The 13,058-nt window shown below is 37.7% G+C and overlaps 1 pseudogene across 1 annotated transcript in view; it reads right to left on the bottom strand.

Annotated features, from left to right (window-relative positions):
- Positions 1 to 599: 599 nt before the first annotated feature.
- The window catches only part of LOC308510450 (growth hormone-inducible transmembrane protein-like), a 101,760-nt pseudogene continuing 89,301 nt past the window's right edge, over positions 600 to 13,058 (bottom strand). Inside the window, exon 3 of the transcript in view lies at positions 600 to 1,232. The product of the transcript in view is annotated as a growth hormone-inducible transmembrane protein-like (transcript). The remainder of the gene's footprint in view (positions 1,233 to 13,058) is intronic.

Raw genomic sequence — 13,058 nt, 5'->3', positions numbered from 1 at the left:
TACCAAACCTCTACATCACTAAGGACATTACTTGTTAATATTCTGCTTCCAAAATATATGCAAGTAAACACAATTTTGCTAATTTTTATTTAACCAAATAAATTTTAAAATAGATATCACACTTAAATTCTCAAGACACAAACCTCAGTTTTCACATTCATTGGAACGTTTCAGCATTACTCAAATATTAGAATAGGAAATCTGTATGCTTATTTGGAAGAGAACTATTGAATTTTTTCTCCAGAAGAAAAAGTAGACCTGAAGCATCACATCACTGGAACATTTGAAACATGATGACAAGTTCTTATCTTCTAAACTTTAATGAAAGCTGCTTGAATAAACTGTTTAATGCATATCTTCCCCTACTAAACAAGCAAGATATCTGATGCATTAAAGAAGTCAGAAGCTGGTTCACATCACTTCTTTCTGTTGCTTCCAGTTGCCACAATACTGGCAACTCACATAAATATATTTAATGTATCCATGTAGATTCTTAGCATCAAATTGATGGGATCACATTTTTTAACTCCATCTACTTGTACTATTTCTGCACACTTGATGAATTCCTGCATATCATAGAAGGAACATGAGGAAAGAGTTCATCCACCATAAATTGCCACTGAGTACAGTGTGGCACCAGCCACAGTGGTAGGTGGAAGAAACACAGGTTCCAGTGAGGATACAGATGAGGCCCTGGCCCAGTCCCAGGGGTGCTCCCATGTTCAGAAACGTCCCACTGGAAGCACACATGGCCACAGCAGAGAGACCCCCCACAATAACCACTGTGTACCACACAGTTCTAAGGAAGGCCCCCTCCCCCCCAATGTCGTCAGAAGAGCCACCACTGCGCCCATCATACCAGAATGTAGTAACCAAAAAAGAAGTTTGGGGCTGGGGCTCCAGTTACATGGCATTGATTGTGCCAACACTGCAACTCCAATCATGGCTGCAAAGGTTGTACAAATTGTCACCCAAGAGCCTCTCATCATGAAGTTCATGATAATAGAAGTTCTGCTCACTGCCAGGACAGACAAAGCTATTAAACCAATACTTCCTGCTAAGTACATCAAGGTAGAATTCTGTCCTTCACATACTGAGACCAAATTACAGACATTCCAATAACTCCAAACCTGTGAGACATCCCCAAGCCATAGCAGCACAATACTCCAAGAACAACAGCAGCCCATCCAGCAATAAACCATCTTCCCATCTGATCAATTTTAAATATTTTTCTGTCAATGTATCCAATGAGATTTTGCCCAGTTTACACATGTCGGAACCCAATTCTTGTCTTGGTAGCATATTCCCTGCTGAGTGTTAAGCACAATTGATTCGAAGAGACGTCATCAAAATGGCGGTGAGAGGTGAGCCTCTGTAAAGCTCCCCTGGAATTTACAATTAATCGAACAACAATAACTCCACAAAAGACTCCCTGCACAGCAGACAGGCAAGACAAACAAGCCACTACTGAATTCACCTCCAGGTGGGCGAATCGCGAAAGCGGCGGTGGGGGTGGGGAGGAGAGAAATGAGACATGGGGAGATGGAGCCGTGGGTGCAGGAAGCAGACCTAGCTCAGTGCTCCCAGCTCGGTGCATTCCGGAACTACCACAGCTGTGGGAGAGGGAAGACTCGGACTGCTAAGGCTCCGCTTAAGGCCCACAGGGCTGAAGGGACATCATATAACACGGCTGAACTCAACGTTCATGGCAGAGACCTCGGAGACAAGACTGAGGGAACGCGCCCCGTCCCCACCTGCCCAGTGCTAGAAGCAGAGCAGTAGCACTGTCAAATAAAAGAACACAATATTTGCTGTTCTGAGAACTGTGGACCTCAGACACAGACTCACAGCCCAACTAATTCCAGCAAAAAAGAGGGAGCTGTGGAAGCAGGACTGGCTGTGGTGGTGGAAACAGCCATTGCTCTGGGCCACCTCTCACAACTCACCCCGCCACTGGCCCCACCTATGTAGGCAGATTACTGCAGGAGTAAACAGAACTGCTGAAACATACTGGCTCTGAATCTGGTGCAGAAAGAGCATTGGAACTTCAAAAGCTCTCCGCATCCCCACATGGATGTGGCACCTTATGACCCAGGCGAACTGTTAACAGAGGAGAAGCCCGTTTCCCAGGGAATCCCTCCATTGTGTAACAAGCTGGAATAGTGCAGACAAAACATACCACTACTGTGTGAGAGAGGAAATAAAAGGCTGCAGTCAGAGAGAAAATAAAACATTCTACCAACAAGTATTGGAAAACAAAAGAAATACTTCTTCCTATCAACCTGTTGCAGAAGCCAATCCTGTAGATGTCTAGGAAGAGAAACAATAAATCAGTAATTGCCATGAATAACCAAGGCAACAAGGCAGCTCAGAAAGAAAGTGAAAAGTCTCCAGAAAAGGAACTTAAAGATATGGAAATATGTGACTTAAATGACGCAGAATTCAAGATTGCAGTTCTGAAAAACTCAACGAGATGCAAGAAAACACAGAAAGGCAATTTAATGAACTCAGAAATGCAATCAAACAACAACAAGAGCATTTTACGAAAGAGATTGAAATTATTAAAAAGAAGCAAATGGAATTTCTGGAGATTAAGAACACAATAGAAGAAATTAAGAATGAAATAACCAGCTTAGGTAGTAGAGTTGACCAGATGGAGGAAAGAATCAGTGACATTGAAGATAGAAACCTGGAAATTACACAGATGGAAGAAGAAACAGACTTGAGACATAAAAGAAATGAAAGAACTGTACAAGAACTTTCTGACTCTATCAGAAAGAGCAATATAAGAATAATGGGCATACCAGAAGAAGAAAGAGAGAAGGGAACAGAATATATTCAAACAAATTGTTAATGAGAACTTCCCAAACGTGTGGACAGAACTGGATCCGTGAATCCAAGAAGGAAATAGAACACCTAATTACCTCAATCCCAACAGGCCTTCTCCAAGGCACTTTGTATTGAAGCTGTCCAAAATCAATGACAAAGAATGAATCCTCAAGGCAGCCAGGGAAAAGAAGACAGTAACCTACAAAGTAAAGCCCATTAGATTATCATCAGATTTTTCAGCAGAAATTCTACAAGCCAGGAGGGAGTGGAACCAAATATTCAAAGTATTGAAAGAGAGAAATCATGAGCCAAGAATAACATCCAGCAAAGATATTGTTTAGATATGAAGGAGGAATATAGACCTTTGCAGACATACAGAAGCTGAGGGAATTTTCTAATACACGAACTGCACTACAAGAAATACTAAAGGAGGCTAACGGACCACCATCAACAGAGACAATTTGTGGCAACATAAAAAGGGGGAGAGTAAAGGCCTGAACTGGAATATGGGAATGGAGAAAGTAAGTGTGCTGAAGAAAATGGAATACTCTAAATATCAAACTTCTTTTACATAAACTTAAGGGTAACTACTCAAAAAAAAATCCATAACCGAAATATATACTGTAATAAAAGAAGAAACAAAGGGAAACATCATAGAATACCACCACACAGAAATAATAAAAAACAAACAGACAAAAAAACAATGGAGAAACAGCCTTACCAGAAAACTAAAGATAGAATGATAGGAAATCCTCACATATCAAAAATCACCCTAAATGTAAATGGACTGAACTCACCAATAAAAAGCCACACAGTAGCAGATTGGATCCGAAAACTAAACCCAACCATATGCTGTCTCCAAGAGACACATCTCAGCTACAAGGACAAGCATAGACTCAAAGTGAAAGGGTGGAAATTGCCACTCCAAGAAAATGGTACCCAGAGTAAATCAGGTGTAGCCATAATGATATCAGATGAAACAGACTTCAGGGTGAAAAAGATAACAAGAGACAAAGATGGACATTTCATAATGGTAAAGGGGACTATACAACAAGAAGACATAACAGTCATCAATATTTATGCCCCCAATCAGGGAGCACCACAATATACCAAGCATCTACTAACAGAACTAAAGGAAGAAATTGACAAAAACACAATTGTACTAGGGGACCTAAATACATCATTGACAGCTATGGATGGATCATCCAAACAGAAAATAAATAACAAAATAGCAGCCCTAAATGACACATTAGATGAAATGGAGATCATTGACATATATAGAGCACTTCATCCTAAAACATCAGCCTATACATTCTTTTCGAGTGTACATGGAACATTCTCAAGGATAGACCATATATTGAAACATAAAATCAGCCTCAGCAAATTTAAGAAGACTTAAATCATACCAAGCATATTCTCTGATCACAAGGCTTTGAAATTGAATATCAACTATGAAAAGAAAGCAGGAAAAACCACAAATACATGAAGATTAAACAACATACTTTAAAGAAAGACTGGGTCAAAGAAGCAATTAGGAGATCAAAAGATACATAGAAACAAATGACAATGAAAATACATCCTACCAAAATTTTGGGGATGCAGTGAAAGCAGTTTTAAGAGGGAAATTTATATCATTAGAAGCCTATCTCAGGAAACAAGAAAAATCCCAAATAAATAACCTCATGTTACACCTTAAAGCACTAGAAAAAGAAGAACAAGTGAAACCAAATTCAGCAGAAGAAAGGAAATAACAAAAATCAGAGCAGAACTGAATGGAATAGAGAACAAAAAGACAATAGAAAAAATTAATGTGACAAAGAGCTGGTTCTTTGAAAAGATTAACAAAATCGACAAACCCTTGGCTAGACTCACTAATAAAAAGAGAGAAGACACTAATTAACAAAATCAGAAACGTAACAGGGGAAGTTACCACGGACACCACAGAAATACAAAGGATCATGCAAGAATACTATGAAGGACTATATGCCACCAAATTCAATAACCTAGAAGATATGGACAAGTTCTTACAAACATATAGCCTTCCAAGGCTGAACCATGAAGAACTGGAAAATCTAAACAGACCGATCACCATTGACAAAAATGAATCACTCATCCAAAACGTTCGAAAAGCACAAGTCTGGGACCAGATGGCTTCACTAGTGAATTCTACCAAATCTTCAAAGAGGATCTAATACCAATCCTGCTCAAACTCTTCCAAAAAATATTTGAAGAGACAGTACTCCCTAACTCATTTTATGAGGCCAACATTACCCTGATACCAAAACCTGGTAAGGACAACACAAATAAAGAAAACTACAGACCAATATCTCTGATGAACACAGATGCAAAAATCCTAAACAAAATTCTGGCAAATTGAATGCAACAATGCATTTAAAAGATTATTCATCACGACCAAGTGGGGTTCATCCCAGGGGCAGAAGGATGGTTCAACATCCGCAAATCCATCAAAGTGATACATCAAATAAACATATGATTTTATCAATTGATGTAGAACAAGCATTTGACAAGATACAGCATCCATTTATGATTAAAACACTTAATAATGATTTCGGATCAAAATGGCTGCGTGAGGTGAGCCTCTGTAAAGCTCTCCTGGAATTTACAACTAATCGAACAACAATAACTCCACAAAGGACTCCCTGCAAAGCAGACAGGCAAGACGAAGAGGTCCACTACTGAATTCACCTCCAGGTGGGCGAATTGCATGAGCGGGGGAGGAGGGAAGGGAGAAGTGCGGAGACGGAGCCCTGCGGGCGCAGGACGCAGACCTAGCTCAGTGCTCCGAGCTCGCTGCATCCCGGAACTACCGCAGCTGCGGGAGAGGGAAGGACTCGGACTGCTAGGGCTCCGCTTAAGGCCCACAGGGCTGAGGGGGCAGCATATAACACAGCTGAACCCAATGCTCCCGGCAGACACCTAGGAGCAAACACTGCGGGAAGAAGGCTGAAAACTATAGTTTAAGCCCTCACTGCCGAGCGGAGAATGGAAGCCTTAGGCACTGAGACTAGCCGCTTCTCCCTACCCTCCCAGAGCTCGCCCAACCCCCACCTGCCCGGTGCTAGAAGCGATAAAGTAGCAGTCAGATCCAAAGTACAGGAATTTTGCTGTTCTCAGAACTGTGGACCGCAGAAACAGATTTGCAGCCCAACTAGTTCTGGCAAAGGGGAGGGAGCTGTGGAAGCAGGACCGGCTGTGGTGGTGGTCGCAGCCATTGCTCTAGGCCACCGCTCACAACTCACCCCGCCCCTGGCCCCACCTATCTGGGCGGATCCCTGCAGGAGTAAACAGAACTGCTGAAACATACGGGCTCTGAATCTGGTGCAGAAAGAGCTTTGGAACTTCAAAAGCTCTCCGCACCCACACAGGGACGTGGTGCCCTATGACCCAGGTGAACTGTCAACAGAGGAGAGACCCGTCTCCCAGGGAATCCCCCCATTGTGTGAGAAGCTGCAAAAGGGCAGAGAAAATATAGCACTACTGTGTCAGAGAGGAAAAAAAAGGCTGCAGTCAGAGAGAAAATAAAACATTCTTCCAACAAGTATTGGAAAACAAAAGAAAGAACTCTTCCTATCAACCTATTGCAGAAGCCATTCCTGTAGATGTCTAGAAAGAGAAATAATGAATCAGTCGTAGATTAAATGGGCATATAGGCATGGATTTACTTCTGGACTCTCTATTCTGTTCCATTGATCTATGTGTCTATTTTTACGCCAGTACCATGCTGTTTTGATTACTGTAGCCTTGTAGTATAGTTTGAAGTCAGGTATCGTTATGCCTCCCACTTTGTTCTTATTTCTCAAGATTGCTGAGGCTTTCCGGGGTCTTTCATGGTCCCATATAAATTTTCGAATTATATGTTCTATTTCTGTGAAAAACGCCGTAGGAAGTTTGATAGGAATTGCGTTAATATGTGTATTGCCTTAGGTAAATAAAAAAAAAACACTTAATAAAATAGGTATAGAAGGAAAATACCGTAACAAAATAAAGGCCATATATGTCAAACCCTCAGCTAATCTCATAATTAATGGTGAAAAACTAAAGCTCTTTGCTCTACATTCAGGAACACGACAGGCCTGTTCCCTATCACCTCTGCTTATATATATATATATATATATATATATATATATATATATATATATATATATATATATATATATATAGTTTATTAGTTAAAGGTGTACAAGACAAGGTAATACTTAGATGCTCATCATTTATATCCCTCACACTGTGAACCCCCTTGCCCCCATCCACTATCCCTCCGACCTCGCACCGAGCCATCACATTATATGTATAAAATTATAGTTGGCATTCATTATTGTTTAACTTCTGGTATACAGAGCCATGATCAGGCATCCACAGTATCCCTGAGGTGGTCTCCCAAATAGGACACATGTCCATCGGACACCCAACAAAATCTTTACAACATTAATGATTATGTTCCCCAAATTAATTTTCAAAAACCCTGAGGCCATTTGTGGTTACCGACTGTTTCCTAATCCCTTCACCTTTTCCCTTATCCCCACCCCCCACCCATCTAACAATTCTCAGTTTTTTCCTTTTTGTCCCCAAAACTGTTTCTGATTGGTTCATTCACTTATTCTTTTCTTTAGATTCTGCATATAAGTGAGATCATATGGTACTTGTCTTTCTCTTTCTGACTTATTTCACTTAACATAATGTTCTCTAGATCCATCCATGTTGTTGCAAATGATAAGATTTCTTTCTTCTTTATGGTTGCGTAATACTCCATTGTATAAATGTACCACAGCTTCTTAATCCAGTCATCTACCGATGGGCATTTCGGTTGTTTCCATATCTTGGCTATTGTGTAAAGTGCTGCAATAAGCATAGGAGTGCATACAGATTTTTGAATTGGAGTTTTGCATTTCTCTGATGGTTAGTGAGGTTGAGCATTTCTTCATATGTCTTCTTGCCTTCTGTATGTCCTTTTTAGAAAAATGTCCCCTCAAGTCCTCTGCCCATTTTTTAGTTGGGTTGTTTGTTGTTCATGGATAGGAAGAATTAATATAGTTAAAATGTCCATATTGCCTAAGGCAATATACATATTCAATGCAATTTCTATCAAACTTCCAAGGACGTTTTTCACAGAAATATAACATATAATCCTAAAATTTGTATGGGACCATGAAAGACCCCAGATAGCCTCAGCAATCTTGAGAAATAAGAAAGTGGGAGGCATAACGATACCTGACTTCAAACTGTACTACAAGGCTACAGTAATCAAAACAGCATGGTACTGGCATAAAAATAGACACATAGATCAATGGAACAGAATAGAGAGTCCAGAAGTAAATCCATGCATATATGCCCATCTAATCTACGACAATGGAAGCAAGAATGTACAATGGGGTAAAGAGAGTCTGTTCAATAAGTGGTGCTGGGAAACCTAGACAAACACATGCAAGAAAATGCCTCCTTACACCATATACAAAAATAAATTCAAAAAGGCTTAAAGACTTAAATGTAAGATCTGAAACCATAAAATATCTAGAAGAAAATGTAGGAAGAAACTTCATGGATATTACCTGGAGTACAATTTTCACTGATATATCCCCTCGCACGAGGGAAGTAAGAGAAAAAATAAACATGTGGGATTACATCAAACTAAAAAGTTTTCTCACAGCAAAGGAAACCATCAATAAAACAAAAAGGGATCCTACTGAATGGGAAAAGACATTTGTCAATGATATATCTGATAAGGGGTTAATATCACAAACTATAAATAACTTACTCAACTCACCTCTCCTTTTCAACATAGTGTTGGAAGTCCTTGCCAGAGCCATCAGGCAAGAGAAAGAAATAAAAGGCATCCAAATTGGGAATGAAGAAGTTAAATTGTCACTCTTTGCAGATGACATGATGCTACATATACAAAACCCTAAAGACTCCACCAAAAAGCTATTAGAAACAATCAATGAATATAGTAAAGTTGCTGGCTACAATATCAACATACAAAAGTCCACTGCATTCCTATATACTAACAATGAAATATCAGAGAAAGAAATTTAAAAAAAAAATTCCTGTTGCAATTGCAGCAAAAAGAATAAAATACCTAGGAATAATCTTAACCAAGGATGTGAATGTCCTATATTCTGAAAACTACAAGACATTTTTCAAAGAAATGGAAGAAGACACAAAGAAATGGAAAGACATTCCATGCTCATGGATTAAAGAATCAACATAGTTAAAATGACCATATTACCCAAAGCAATATACAGATTCAATGCAATCCCCATCAAAGTTCCTATGGCATTTTTTAAACAAATAGAAGAAAAAATCTTCAGATTTGTTTCGAACCACAAAAGACCCCAAATAGCCAAACCAATCCTAAGAAAATAGAACAATGCTGGAGGTATCACACTCGCTGACTTTAGCTTGTACTACAGGGCAACAATAATCAAAACAGCATGGTATTTGCAGAAAAACAGACACGTAGACCAATGGAATAGAATTGAGAACCCAGAAATAAAACCACATAAATATGGACAGATAATTTTTGACAAAGCAAAAAACATGCAATGGAGAAAAGAGAGCCTCTTCAATAAATACTGCTGGGAGAATTGGAAATCCATTTGCAAAAGAATGAAACTGGACTGCTATCTGTCACCATGTACCAAAATTAATTCAAAACGGATCAAAGACTAAAGCATAAGACCTGACACAATAAACTGCATAGAAGAAAACATAGGTTCTAAACTTATGGACCTTGGGTTCAAAGAGCATTTTATGAATTTCACTCCAAAGGCAAGGGAAGTAAAAACTAAAATAAATGAATGGACTATATCAAACTTAAGAGCTTCTGCACAGCAAAAGAAACCATTGATAAAATAAAGAGGCAACCAAATGAGTGGGAGAAGATTTTTGCAAACAGTGCCTCTGATAAGGGGCTAATATCCAAAATATACAAGGAACTCATGAAGCTCAACAACAAATAAAACAAACAACCCAATTGAAAAACGGGCAGACGACCTGAAGAGACATTTCTCCAAAGAGGACTTACAAATGGCAAATAGACATATGAAAAAATGCTCAACATCACTAATCATCAGAGAAATGCAAATAAAAACCACAATGAGATATCCCCTCACCCCAGTTAGAGTGGCTATCATCAACAAGACAAACAATCACAAGTGTTGAAGAGGCTGTGGAGAAAAAGGAACCCTCATACACTGTTGGTGGGAATGCAGACTAGTGCAGCCATTATGGAAGGCAGTGTGGAAGTTCGTCAAAAAGTTACAAATAGAATTACCATATGACCCAGCAATCCCTCTCCTGGGTATCTACCCCAAAATTCTGAAAACATTTATCCATAAAGACACTTGTGCTCCAATGTTCATTGCAGCTTTGCTTATGGTGGCCAAGACATGGAAACAACCAAAATGCCCTTTGATAGATGAATGGATAAAGAAGTTGTGGTTTATATACACAATGGAATACAATTTGGCAGTAAGAAAAGATGATATAGGAACATTTGTGACAAAATGGATGGATCTTGAGATTATAATGCTAAGCGAAATAATTCAGATAGAAAAAGCAGAGAACCATAGGATTTCACTGTTATGTGGTATATAAACCAAAAACAACAAAAGAACAAAGCAAACAAATGAGAAACAAAAGCTTATAGACACAGACAATAGTTTAGTGGTTACCAGAGAGTAAGGGGAGAGGGGGCTTGTAGATGAGGGTAAAAGGGATCAAATATATGGTGATGGAAGGAGAATTGACTGTGGGTAGTGAGCACACAATGGGATTTATAGATGATGTAATACAGAATTGTACATCTTAAATCTATGTAACTTTACTAACAATTGTCACCCCATTAAACTTTAATTTAAAAAAAAATCATGAACAAAATAGTTTTATTGGCTTTTCCTTGAGATTCAACTTTGTTTCTCTCAAAATAGTCCAGTAACTGGTGTTCATCATAAAAATCACACTTATGTTTTTAGACATACAAGTTACTGAAGAATGTATGGGAATTCTCTGTATTCTTTGCAACTTTTATGTAAATCTAAAATTATCTAAAATAAAAGTTTGATTTTAAATTAACTAATACAGTTGTGTTTTATGTTTTCTTCCATTATATTTTCTTGAGTCAAAAATACTGGACTGTGAATCAGGTTAAGCTGGTAGCTTCTCTCTTATAAAAAAAAAAAAAATGACTTTTTTAGAAACAACTTCCAAAACAGAAAAATAATTTGATTACAAAGGAAGAGATGAGTTTAGAGGGAGTATAAAGATGAATTCAGACACACTATGAATTAGTAAAACACATTGTATAGATTGTGTTGTTATATTGGTACATGTTCTAACACACGGCTTGCTTTCTCTGTCAGTCACTAAGCTAAATGTGTTTCTTTTAACTTCCACAATAAACTTGTGCATTAAGCACTATGATTCTGTACCCTTCACAGAACAACACAGAAAGTTCCGTAACTTTTTGTCAGTGATAGAACCAGTGCAAGAGATGGTCTCTTTGGATACAGAGTCCCTGCTTCACTGGGCTCTACTGTTTTCACTGATGTGATTTTCAGAAATGGAAAATTTCAGTCATTGAAACTATCTCAGTGGACAGAGAAATGCTTTCATTGTAATTGGACTTGGTTTTTAATTTTCATTAGTTTACATGGTACCTTTGTCTTTGAACCAATTAACCAATTTTAAGGATGTGACTATGGATGGCATGGTAGGGTGCTTGGAGGGTGGTTTTAAACTAAAGGGTCCGATTGAGTGATAGATCAAGATATCCAAGAGCAGAAGCCCAGAAATCTAAAGCAGTTCTCAGAGAGTGAAAGGGGATTTAAGGTTCTCCCCCTACCAGAATAATTAAACAAATGAATGTAATACAATTAATGTTTATTTTTGCTTACACAATCCCTTACAAATTTTGTAAATATTTTGTTCTGGAGATTTTTAAAACATACTCAAAAGCAAAGAGAGTAGACATATAAGGCATAGTCAATTAGATTAAACAATTATCAAAATTTTGACAATCTTGTTTACTCCTTAACCCACATACATTTTGGAAAAATGACTAGAAAATTTTAAAATAGATCCCATATTTTATATCATTTTCCCACAAATACTTTATATTAGTTTAAGATATTTTTTTTAGATACCCATAGCACAATGATCTCATTTAATAAAATGAACAATTTCCAATATCATCTAAAACTCAGTTTGGGTTTACATTTCCCTGATTGTCTCAAAAATAACATCATTTGGCTAGTTTATTTAAATCAGGATCCAAGTAAGTTTTATATATTGCATTTGATTGCTAAGTCTCTACGGTTTGTTTTAATCTCTAACAGTCTCCCCTCTCACATTTGCTTTTATGTCATTTATTTGTTAAATAACCAGATCATTTGTCCTATTGTATTTCCTACATTCTAGATTCATTTGATTGTTTTCTTATGGTGTCATTTAACTTGTTCCTCTACTTCCTGTATTTTCTCTAAACTGATAATCAGATAAAGAGGCTTGATTAGATGCTGGTTGAACTTTTTTTTTTTTTTTGCCAAGCATACAGCATAGGTGTCCCATTCTGAGTGATGTTAGGTGTTAAGATTGAGTCAGTAGATTCTGGCATGGTAAGCCCGTCCAGCCATTATAAAGTTCCCCATCAATCTTCATCTGATGGTTTTAGCAGAGTTTTGATGTTTGCTTATGTCCACTTTTCTCAGGAGGGGTTGCATAATGATTACATAATTCTATCATTCCTTCTGCTTTTATTAGCTGGGATTCTCTGTCACTCTAATGCGTACCCTTCAAAAAGGATTAATGTTTGATTCTATATCTTTATTTACCAGTTATTTAAAATAATGAGTGGTGCTTTAGAAATTTCCAAAGTGGCCAATTATGTTAACATCATATGAAATCACATATTTTTACATATTTAAAATGTTTCAAACCATTATGATCATAAACAACATGTGGTTAAATTTTATTTCATTTTCTATAAATTTATCTAAGAGCCTTTATATTATAATGAGGAGACTAGACCGTGTATATTTAATGGTTATTTGATATGTATGGTTTGATTTTTTTGTCTTTGTATTTTTTGTTTCATTGTTTTGTATTTTGTTCTTTGGACTACATTTTATTTGCATGAATGTTACTTGGAGTGTATATATGGCAGACAACTTTTACAATATCTTTTCAAGTCATTCCCCTTTGCCTAAGAATAC

The sequence above is a fragment of the Rhinolophus hipposideros genome (assembly GCF_964194185.1).
Source record: "Rhinolophus hipposideros genome assembly, chromosome: 18".
Classification (NCBI taxonomy): domain Eukaryota; kingdom Metazoa; phylum Chordata; class Mammalia; order Chiroptera; family Rhinolophidae; genus Rhinolophus; species Rhinolophus hipposideros.
Note: the sequence above shows the minus strand (reverse complement) of the source record. Positions and strands in the feature narration are given on the sequence as shown.